At 37.5% G+C, this 11,515-nt stretch overlaps 1 pseudogene; it reads right to left on the reverse strand.

Moving 5' to 3' along the window:
- Nucleotides 1-2,039: 2,039 nt before the first annotated feature.
- Nucleotides 2,040-3,009, reverse strand: LOC140510589 (small ribosomal subunit protein uS2-like; annotated as a pseudogene).
- Nucleotides 3,010-11,515: the final 8,506 nt, after the last annotated feature.

Genomic DNA, 11,515 nt, shown 5'->3' on the forward strand with positions numbered 1-11,515 from the left:
AAGTCTTGCTTACAAGTTCTGGAATTTGCTTTTCTAAAAGGAACACCACGTGTGAGGGGTCAAAAATCACTTTAATTAAGCACATATATCATTCACTTGGTTCAGGGAAAAAAATATCAGCACCCTGAACTTCAGAGAAAATATGAACAGAGAAACAAAAATCAACAGACAGGGCTTCCAACTGTCTGACCATAAGCAATACATACATCACAGATCAACAGAAAGATCCAACTATCTGACCATTGCATACATAGTTACCAGAAAGAAAAGCACCATCATCTAGGTTTTCAAAGCTGGGGGCTCCTTAGCAGCTGCCTAGAGTCTCCTCTGGTCAAACAAACACTTCCAATGAGTAAATTCCAAAGTAAAACCTCACCTCAGAGTATTTATGCACTTTTCAGAGCCAAAGGGCAGGACCCTCTGAGACAGTGCCTCAATAGAAATTAGCAAAAGGTATCTAGGCCTATTAATGGGTGGGGAAGTTCTTTAATTCTGCCCCCTATCAACCATTAATCTTAAATTACCATTACACTTACATATTGAACCATTCACCTGCAATTGGTAGCAAACAGTGGGTACCAGCCCATGCTCCACGATTTTTCCCTGGATGCAACTTATGCTTAGTTCCAGTCAACCTCTTCCACAGGACCCTCTGAAGTCAGGGATGGCATCTTACCCAAGGCATCTGACCCATCCCAGTCCACCTATATAGTCAATAGACCTTTCACAGCCCTATTGCTGTGGCTCTCAGACCACTTAACTCCTTTCATTGTCTACCTATGGCCCAGGCTACTTACCACTCCTTAATCCCATCCAGATCTTTCCACTGACACTCTTTCCCTTTTTTTTGTATTTGTCAGTTTCAGTTTCATCAAATTTACATATTTACTAGGAACTCTACCCACTTCTCTTGGCCTTACAATACTGCAGATTCACTTAGAGCATAACTTTCTTCTATTAGTGCCATGAATAAACCTTGCTATTTTGACTAAAAAAAAATAATGCTTTAACTTTCATGATAGCTTGTCTTAATCCCCCCTACTCCCTTTGAGAATGAATTTATCTTGAAAGGGGGAATCATTTTCTGAGCAGGTCTTAGCACCTTAGTTTGTTTCCTTTGATATCAATGCACAATACACCAGCCCACACAAATAGTACTACAAGACATTTCAAATCTGCCTTTGGACTTTTCTTAACTATACGGCCATAAGCAAGTCACTTAAATTCTGTTTGCCTTAGTTTCCTCAACTGAAATATGAACAGAATAACACCACCTATTTCACAGAGTTGTTGTGAGGATCAAAACAGATAATACTTATAAAATGATTAGCCCAGTTTCTGACACACAGTGGGTGCCATATAAATACTCCTTACTCTCTTTCAACATTCCTTCCTTCCAAGCATCATGCTAGAACTTAACTATGAGGCATAGCCCTTACCTTCCTTGAGCTTTTCATCTGAAAAGAGAATGATGCAAAAAGAGCTCTGAAACATATATGATAACCACACTAGCTAATAGCCACACACAGGGGTGAGGCCAAAAGACCCTAGCACATTCCTGTGCATCCACAGTATGTGATCTTGAAGTCTATGACATTCCACTGGACAATGCTTTAATATCATTTAGGAGAGGAAGTAAATATGATTGTTTTTGCTCAAATTAAATTTAACAAATGTTCATCTATAATTTGCAAACACTCAACCTACAAACATCCCATCTAATCCACACAATACCCTGAACCCCACTTTTCAGGCCTTATTGCAGTTGCTGCTGATATCTAAATGGGTCTAGTATGAGTTCTTCATTGTAGAGCATATTCACAATGCACTTAACCTCAGTGGAATATTGGATGCCCAGATCTGGGTTCCCTTTTCTGATGATTGAGGATTGAGCTTGACTTTAGAAGATCAGAAGTTTAGCTCTCAGGCTGAATCTGCAGTTATTCTAATCAGTCAAAAAAGAAATTTTTTTTAAAGAAACTAATGTTTATTTTCCATCAGCATTTTTTCCAACATTATTAGAGCATCTGAGGTAAAACTTAAGACCACTCTGTGGTAGATTCTACCCACTCAGTGGCCTGAGCAGTAGGATCCCCAGACCAGTCCTTAGTAGCTGGCTGAGCACTCCAGTCTTCAGTAGGGAACTGCTGAATGGGCATAGAATGCACCTATTCTCCCACAGACCAATCAGTCACTTTGGGTTGAGTAGCAGTGAACTCTGGGGCAAGTACAGTCCATTCACCCTGAAACTTCTCCTTTGTCACCGCCTTTTCAGCTGCAGCCTACTCTTCCTTTTCAATCTCCTCTGGATCCCTGTAGAAGTAAAGATCAGGCATAATCTCCCATGGGTTTTCATGGGACATGGTGCCATGCATATGTAGGACTTCATGGGTCAGCATCCACCACGTCAGACCCACTGAATGAGCTCCTTTGTTGTTATGTGAAATGGCAATGTCCACATAGTGCAGTGGGGAGTCTATGTTGCACAGTACAGTGGGTGGAAGGTTAACATACAATGCTTCAGTCAAAGGCTGATGTTCTGCCCAAAGATCAATGACCACCAAGAGGCAGGGCTCCGTGAAAGCTGCCTGGATCTGGCTAGTGAAGGTGCCTGATATGAAACATCTAGCAATAGGTGTGGAGCCTGTGGCAGCAGCAAACTTCAGAACAGCCCACTGGTCAGTGTTTCTGGTTGAGATGACACTAACATCAGCTGGGCTTTCAATGGCAATAATGGCATGAGCTGCCAGAAGAATCGTGTCCCATGTTCTTTTCAAGTTAATGATGTAGATGTCATTACTTTTTATTTTGTAGAAGTACTGTTCCATCTGGATTTCCAAATTGGTGCCACCCAAATGGAGTAAAAGTCATGGGATTCTTTGCAGCAAGGAATTTGAGGACATTCTTCTCCTTCATCTGCAAGACATCTAGGGATCTGAACATTGTGAAAGTTTCCCTTTAAAGTTGGGATGGAAACTGAGATCAATGCTGCCAAAAAAAGGACTTTTAAAGAAGCTACTACATTCCATTTCTACTCAGATGCTCTCTCATATCTGGTGTCTTGACTTCCAAATAGCATGGGACCTCAGGTTTTTGAGAAAAGTCTAGGAAAGTTACTAATTATAAAGAACTTGCAAGAAGTGAGGGAGGTTATAAGTAATAAAAACTTTGCAGAATAAATTTTATGTGCCCTCTCCGAAAAATTAAAGGACCAAACTTTGGGCAGCTTTGTTCAATGATTCCATTAATTTAGCTTGTTCCTTAATAGCTCTGATCTTTATGTTGGGTTTACCTCTCAGACATAATTTCCCTTTTTGGAAGACAATTCCTTCACACTCATTTCGTGTTTCCAGGCTCAGACATAAGTTGTGCTAAGACGAAGGACAAACCCTGAGTTCAATAATTGTTCATAAAATTACTTATATACTGCTTCCCCAAATTCTTGTGGATGAATCATCTTTAAATGACTTTTTCAAAGGGGAGTGACATCTTGATATTTTTAGAACATTGCTACTCTAGATTTATAATTATTTTAAAGCACAATGAGAAAATGCCTAAAAGCCATGTTGTTATCATAAATCATAAGATATCCAAAAGACTAAAGTAAGTGACTCCAAAGTGGGAGAGATGACATAATCCCTGAATTTGTGTGGTCTGACATCAAGGACTTTGTGATAGATCAATAGTAGAATAAAAGGACAGGCTGCACATCATACTACATTTAATAGCCAAACATCAGTCTACAAAATAATCAAATCTACCCAAATATTTAATCTCTCTTCACTACCCATCCTTTCTTTTTTTTTGCAAACTCTCAATCTTCCCATTTCAGAGCCAAATATCAGCACATGAAGGCAGTTATAATTGTGACTAGCTGTACCCACAGAATTTATGTGGTTGCCAATGGGGAAATTCTTCCCCTCTGCTATCATCAGAATTACTTGATGACTGTAGCAGGTGCATCTTGGAGGAAACGATCTGGAAGTGAATAAGATCTAGTGAATAAGAGTCTTGTCTGTCCACTTTGCACTTTGGTTTGAAGAGCGAAAGTGGGTCAAACAAGATGAGCAAGCTCGAATAGTTTATTACCAACCATCCTCCAAACATCCCTATTACAATTAAGGACAGCATCATATTTCAATTCACCTAAGTTTTCACTATTTCAGTATTATATTTGACTCCTCATTTTTCCCTATCCCCAATTTACATTTCCAATCAATTGTCAGGTCTTGTTTTTTTTTTTTTTTAATTTAAATATTTAATTTATTTATTTTGTTTTCAACATTAACTTCCATAAGTTTTAAATTTTCTTCCCCTCCCCTCTCCCTACTTTCCCAAGACAGCACGCAATCCAATCTGATATGGGTTCTTCACATACATTCCTATTAAACATATTTTCACATTAGCCAAGTTGCATAGAAGAATTATAATGAATGGGAGGAACCATGAGAAAGAAAAAAAAATAAAAGAGGAAAAAAACAGTCTTCTTCACTCTGCAATCCAAATCCATAGTTCTTCTCTGGATGTGGATGACATTTTCCATCATGAGTACTTTGAAAAATTTTAGGTCTTTGAAATATTGAGAAGGGCTATGTTTGTCAAAATCAGTTCTCACACATTGTATTTGCTACTGTGCACAATGTTCTCTGAGTTCCGCTCATTTCACTCAGCATCGGTTCATATAAGTCTTTCCAGGTTTTCTGAAAGTCTGCCTGCTCATTATTTCTTAAAGCACAATAGTATTACATTACCTTCATATACCACAACTTGTTCAACTGTGCCCCAATTGATGAGCATCCCCCAAATTTCCAGTTTTTGGTCACCATGAATATAGGATCTATAAATATTATTACACATGTGGGTCCTTTTCCCATTTTTATGATCTCTTTGGGATACAACCCTAGCAGTGATATTGCTGGGTCAAAGTGCATGTACATTTTTATAGCCCTTTGAGCATAGTTCCAAATTGCTCTCCAGATTGGTTGAATCAGCCCACAGGGCCACCAACAATGAATTAGCGTCCAAAATTTAGTACATCTTCTCCAACGTTTATCATTTTCCTGTTTTGTCATGTTAGCTAGTCTGATAGGTATGATCCAGTACCTCAGAGTTCTTTTGATTTGAATCTCTCTAATCAACAGTGATTTAGAGCTTTTTTCATATGACTACAGAAAACTTTAATTTCTTCCTCTAAAAACTGCCTGTTCATATCTTTTGAACATTTCTCAATTGGGGAATGACATTCTTGTAAATTTGACTCAGTTTTCTATATATTTTAAAATGAGGCCTTTATCACAGACATTAGTTGTAAAAATTCTTTCCCAGTTTTGTGCTTCTGTCCTAATCTTGGTTGCATTGACTGTTGGTGCATAGAAAAGCTTTTCAATTTAGTTTAATCAAAATTATCCATTTAGTATCTCATAATGTTCTCTATCTCTTGTTTTGTCATAAATTCCTCTATTCCCAATAAATCTAACAGATAAACTATTCCTTGCTCCCCTAATTTGTTCATAGTATCATAGTATGATTTTATATCCTGCAAGTTGGCTAAAATTTAAAAACCATTTCAAGTAGTTTTTTTACTTGATTCTCTAGGATTGTCTAAGTATATCATCATACCATCTGAAAAGAATGATAATTTCTTCTTTGCCTATTCTAAGTTCTTCTATTTCATTTCTTTTCTGATTGCTAAAGCTAACATTTCTAGTTCCATATTGAATAATAGTGCTGGTAATGGGCATTCTTGTTTCGACATCAATCTTATTGGAAATGCATCTAGCTTATTCTCATTATATGCAATGCTTGCTGATGGTTTTAGGTAGGTGCTACTTATCATTTTAAGGAAGGCTCCATTTATTCCTGTACTTTCCAGTGTTTTCAATAGGAATGACAGTGTATTTTGCCAAAAGTTTTTTCTGCATCTATAGAGATAGTCATATGCCTTTTGTTAGTTTTGTTGTTAATATTATCAACTATGCTGATAGTTTTCCTAATACTGAATCAGTCTTGCATTCGTGGTATAAATCCTACCTTAACAAATTGTATTATTCTTATAATTTGTTGCTGCAGTCTTTTCTTTAATATTTTATTTAAATTTTTCTATCTATATTTCATTAGGGAAATTGATCTATATTTTTTCTCTGTTTTGGCTCTTCCAAGTTTAGATATCAGAACCATATTTGCATCATAAAAAGAATTTGATAGGACTCCTTCACCAGTTTGCCTAATCAACCTATATAACATTGGAATTGATTGTTCTTTAAGTGTTTGATAGAATTTACTTGTAAATTCATCTCACCCTGTAGATTTTTTTTCCCAGAGAGTTCATTGATGACTTGTTCAATTTCTTTTTCTGAGATAGGATTAAATATTTTATTTCTTTTTCTGTTAATCTGGGCAATTTATGTTTTTGTAAATATTCATCCATTTCACTAAGATTATCAAATTTATGGGCATACAATTGGGCAAAATAATTCCCAATTCTTGTATTAAGTTTCCTCTTCATTGGAAGTAAATCCCCCCTTTTCATTTTTGAGACTGGCAACTTGGTTTTCTTTTTTCTTTTTTGTAAAATCAAATTAACCAAATATTTAACAATTTTTGGTTGTTTTTTCTTCAAACCAACTCTTAGTTTTATTTATTAGTTCAACTTTTTTCTTAATTTCAATTTTATTAATCTCTCCTTTGGTTTCCAGTATTTCTAATTTGGTATTTAAACTGGGATTTTCATTTAGTTCTTTTTCAAATGTTTTTCAATTGCATGCCTTTATCCTATTACTCCCTATTTATGCTTCTATTTCTCCCTTTCACTCCTCAAAATAGTTTTCCTTTGGACAACCACTTTTTTCAATTTTCCCTGCCTTCTATCAGCCCCACATCCCTTTTCTTTCCTTTTTTCCTTACTACTTCTTCCCTGCTTTCTAACCCCACCACTCACACACACATTCCTTTCCCAGTTCCCTCCTACTGCCTGTACAGCAAATTATAATTCTATACTTATGAGAGTATGTTATTTCCTCCTTGAACTATATCTGATGAGATTAAAGCTCAAACATTGCTTACCACCCCCCTTCTTTCCCTCTATTTTAATATATTTTTGTGTCTCTTCATGTTATGTAATTTACCTTTTTCTGCCTCCTCCTTTCCATTTCTTCCATTAGAATTCCCTTTCACCCCTAATTTATTTTTCTTATCACATCAATTAATTTATACCTACATCCTCTGCCAATGTATATTCCTTTGAAATGTCATAATAAATATACCATTCTCAAGATTAACAAATATTATCCTCTCATATAGGGGTCCAAACAGTTGACCCTTATTGAATAATAACATTTTTTCCTGTTTGCCTTTATATACTTCTTTTAGGTCTTATATTTGAAGACTAAATTTTCTATTGATCACTGACCTTTTCATCTGGAAGGTCACAAAATCCCTTATTTCACTGAATATCTATTTCCTTGCCTGAAAGATTATGCTGAATTTTGCTGGTTATTTGATCCTTGGTAGTAGTACAAACTCCTTTGCCTTATATAATATCATATTCCAATTCCTCTGATCTTATGATGTAGTAGCTGCAAGGTTCTGTATGATCCTAAGTGTAGTTTCTCAATACTTGAATTGTTTCTTTCTGGCTACTTGGCAGTATTTTCTCCTTGACTTGATAATTCTGGACTTTGGCTACAATATTCCTTGAAGTTAATGATTTGAGAGTTCTTTCAGAAGGTGATTGGTGGATTCTTTCCATGATTATTTTACTTACTGGTTCTAGGACCTGGGGGCAATTTTCCTTGATGCTTCCTTGGACGATACCATCCAGGGTGTTTTTCCATCACTGCTTTCTGGTAGACCAAAAATTCTTAGATTTTATGTCCTGGATCTATTGCCAGGTCAGTTGTTTTTCCAATGACATATTTCAAATTTTCTTCCATTTTTTCATTCTTAGGTTTTGTATGACTGATACTTTAAGCCTCATAGAGTCATTAGCTTCTACTTGCTTAATGCTAATTTTTAACTGATTTTTTCTTCAGTTAACTTTTGTACCTCCTTTTCCATTTGACCAATTTTCTTTTCACAGAGTTATTTTCTTCTTATACTTCCTTACCCATTTGACCAATTTTTTTTTTAAGATTTATACTCTTCAGTGATTTTTTTTCATTTTTCCATTGCATTTTTTAAATAGTCAATTTTTATTTTACCTCCCTAATTTAGCCTTTAAAAATCCTCCTTGAGTTCTTACATGAATGCTTTATGAGTTTGAGATCAGTTCATGTTCTCCTTCAAGGTTTCAGATTTGGGCATAGTATTTTTCCCACAGTAAGATTCTGTGGTCTTTGCTTTTCTAGTTTGCTTCTTGTTCACTGAGATTGCCATTCTTCCTTGTTTTTAATGTGGATCTCTTCTTCTGCAGGACAGGGAACTCTGTCCCAAGCTTCTTGTGCTGGGAGCTATGGACCTGGTTACTGTGCTATGGCCTGTGGTTCTGTCAGCTCACTTGGTGCTGAACTAGATGTAGTTAATGTGTGCCAAAGCTGAGGCCAGTTGAAGTCTTTCTGAGTTTCCATGGGATTATACTGAAGCTTGCAACATGAGGTGTGGGGAATAGGTGGTCTGGCCACTGAAGATTTCCCCCTCCCCTAGAGATGCACTAGAGCACAGGTAAACCCAACAACTGGTTGATGCCCATCTGCAGTGGTATCTGTTAATTCTCCTGGATGTGTGAAGGCACACTTGAGGTCCTGGTGTTGATGCTTGCTGGCTCCACCCCACTGGGGCTCAGAATCTCCAGCTGCTGGTGGTCCATTCTGCTCTGGTATTTTCATTAGGAATGCTTGAAAGTCCACTATTTCATTAATGATCCATTTTTTCCAAATCCAGGACTGTCCTGATCACCTTCAGCCACAGCAAGAGGGACCCTTCCCAATGATCTCCCTAGCCTCCTGAGCTAAAAGACTGCTGTACCCCTTCTGCTGGCTCCCCTATTCCAGGATTTTTACTGGGGCAATATTCTCTGAGTTTTTCAAGATCAATATGGGGAGATAAAAGCATTTACAGTTTACTCTGCCATCTTGACTTCTCTAAATTCAATTAGGTGACTTTCAAACATTTAATCTGTGTGCTGATAGCCCCAGGAGTAGTTTTTGCCATGCCACAGGCCCTGTCCTTCTCTTTCACCCAGTCCTGTCCTGCACTGAGAGGTTTGGGAATCACTACTTTTGCTGGTGATTGAATTTGCCAGGGCTGACTACTGCTCCTTCATGGTCAGGTGTAGACTTGTGTGCTCTGAGCTCTCCTAGCCCATGCAATGGATCCTTCTCTTCAAACTTCAGGACTCTACTGGGCTGGCAATCTGCCACACTCTGTCTCCTAGTGTATTATGCCACTCTCACATTTGTTCAGAATCACTTTTTAGAAGTACCTCAAGGAATTTATGAGAGAACTCAAATGAGTCCTTGCTTTCAGTTTGCCATCTTGGATCTGCCTCCACCAGATCTTGTTCATTCAATCTTCACATAGTTCATATCCATCCCCTACCCTTTACTCACAGTTGCCACTTTAGTTCATATCATCACTACATCTCTAATTGACTATTGCAGTAGTTTGATAATTGGTCTCCTTGCCTCATCCCTCCCCATTCAAATACTCTAATAATATCACTCCCCTACTCAGCAAACTCCAGAGGCTCCCTATTGTTTCTAGGATCAAATATAAATTTTATTTTACATTTCTCTTTTTTGTGTTAGTATTCTTTGAGGTTTCTTCCAGACTTTGATCTCCTGTTGTGATTTTAAGATGTTAAAGACACCAACATAAAACAAATGCCCTCTTAAAAAAATAGAAAACTCAATAATCCTGACCCAAGTCAGGTTATTGGGACAGACAGGCTTGTTTTCTATATCTTGCTCTTTCAAGTATAGCTGAGTAGTTCTGGGCATGTTACTTAATCGTTTCAATTCTCAGTTTCCTTATTTGTAAATTGGAAATGATAATTGTAGCTCTTAGCATACAGGTTTCTTGTGAATTAAAAACAACAAACAAAACAAATCTTTGCTAATTTTAAAGTACTATATTAATTTAGACTAGTGTTATTATTTACTCCCTTTGCACTGTTATTTGTCCATGATCCCCCTTAGCATGGAGGAAATTAATCACAGACACTAATTCATACTAAAATATCTGTCTAACAAGCACTTGATATGCTAACCCCACAAAGGGTGCTTGCATTTTGAAAGTGGATCTCTGTAGACAATAATATGTAGCCTAAATGAATGAATCCATATTGGCAAAAAAAGAGGAACTATTCTGCACCTGACTCTTTAGGTTCCCTTAAATCTTACCACGCAGACAACCATTGATTCTATGCACACACAAAAATTGCTATTCATAAAGCTAATGGCAAAAGGAACATTATTTTCTGGTTTGTTAACTATCCCAAACAGAGTAAGTCTGTGCAATCATGTGAGTTTGATCAACATCTTGATGAGTTTACTGAATGTCTACCTTCCTGTGCACTGTCAGTAAAGTGTTTTAGTGATATGTCATAGCAAAATCTGTATGTGGGATGAAAAAAATATAAAGCATATACATACTGATTATTTCTGAAGGAACTAGCATTGAAATCAGCATCTCCTGGCTAACTCAAAGACTTCATAAACCCATGCAGAAGACAGTATGATGATGAGTAAAAGAAGGTCATATCGAAGGACACAATTGACTTCCCAATAAAAAAAAAAAAGAACTTCAGGGGCAGAGGAAAGATGGCAGAATAGAAGGATGGACCTATAGAAGCTCTCCCTCCATAGTCCAAAAAATTCCTGTAAAAATAACTGTAAACAAATTATAGAGCATCAGAAGCCACAAAACAACAGAGTGAAAAAGATTTCCAGTCCAAGACAGCCTGGAAGGCAGACAGGAAAGGTCTATTGCATCGGGTTTGGAGCACAGTATACCCTGGCCTGGGCCTCGCTGCATGGTATGGATAGGACTGGAGAAGGCTTCAGGGCACAGAATCATGGGTAGTCGGTGCGGTTCCCAGATTTCTCAACCTATAAATGTCAAAGACAGCTTCAAAGGTCAGTAAGAAAGCTCTTTCACCTGGATGAAAGGAGAGGGTGGTTCAACCCCATCCCAACCTCAGGGTGGCTGCAGTCACTGTGATAGCAGTGTTCAACTTTGGAGCTCTTGACCTAAAGACCCTGGGGGAATTGAGCAGTTGATAAGGGTCTTAGCCCTTACTGGTAATCCTGGAGGAAAAGAGCTGGTGTGGTGGAGCTGGTGGTGACTCTAGAGAGGGACTCTACTCACAGATCCTGGACATATAAGGGTGCTTGTGGTTGCTCACAGAACAGAGCACAGGTCTCTCCCTTGATTGGATTTTGAAAATCAATTAAGAGATGTGGAGGAAAAATTGGGTAGAGAAATGAGAGTGATGTAAGAAAATCATGAAAGTGAGTCAATTACTTGTTAAAGGAGACCCCAAAAATGCTGAAGAAAATAACACTCTTAAAAATAGCCT

The sequence above is a fragment of the Notamacropus eugenii genome, chromosome 6, assembly GCF_028372415.1.
Source record: "Notamacropus eugenii isolate mMacEug1 chromosome 6, mMacEug1.pri_v2, whole genome shotgun sequence".
NCBI classification, from domain to species: domain Eukaryota; kingdom Metazoa; phylum Chordata; class Mammalia; order Diprotodontia; family Macropodidae; genus Notamacropus; species Notamacropus eugenii.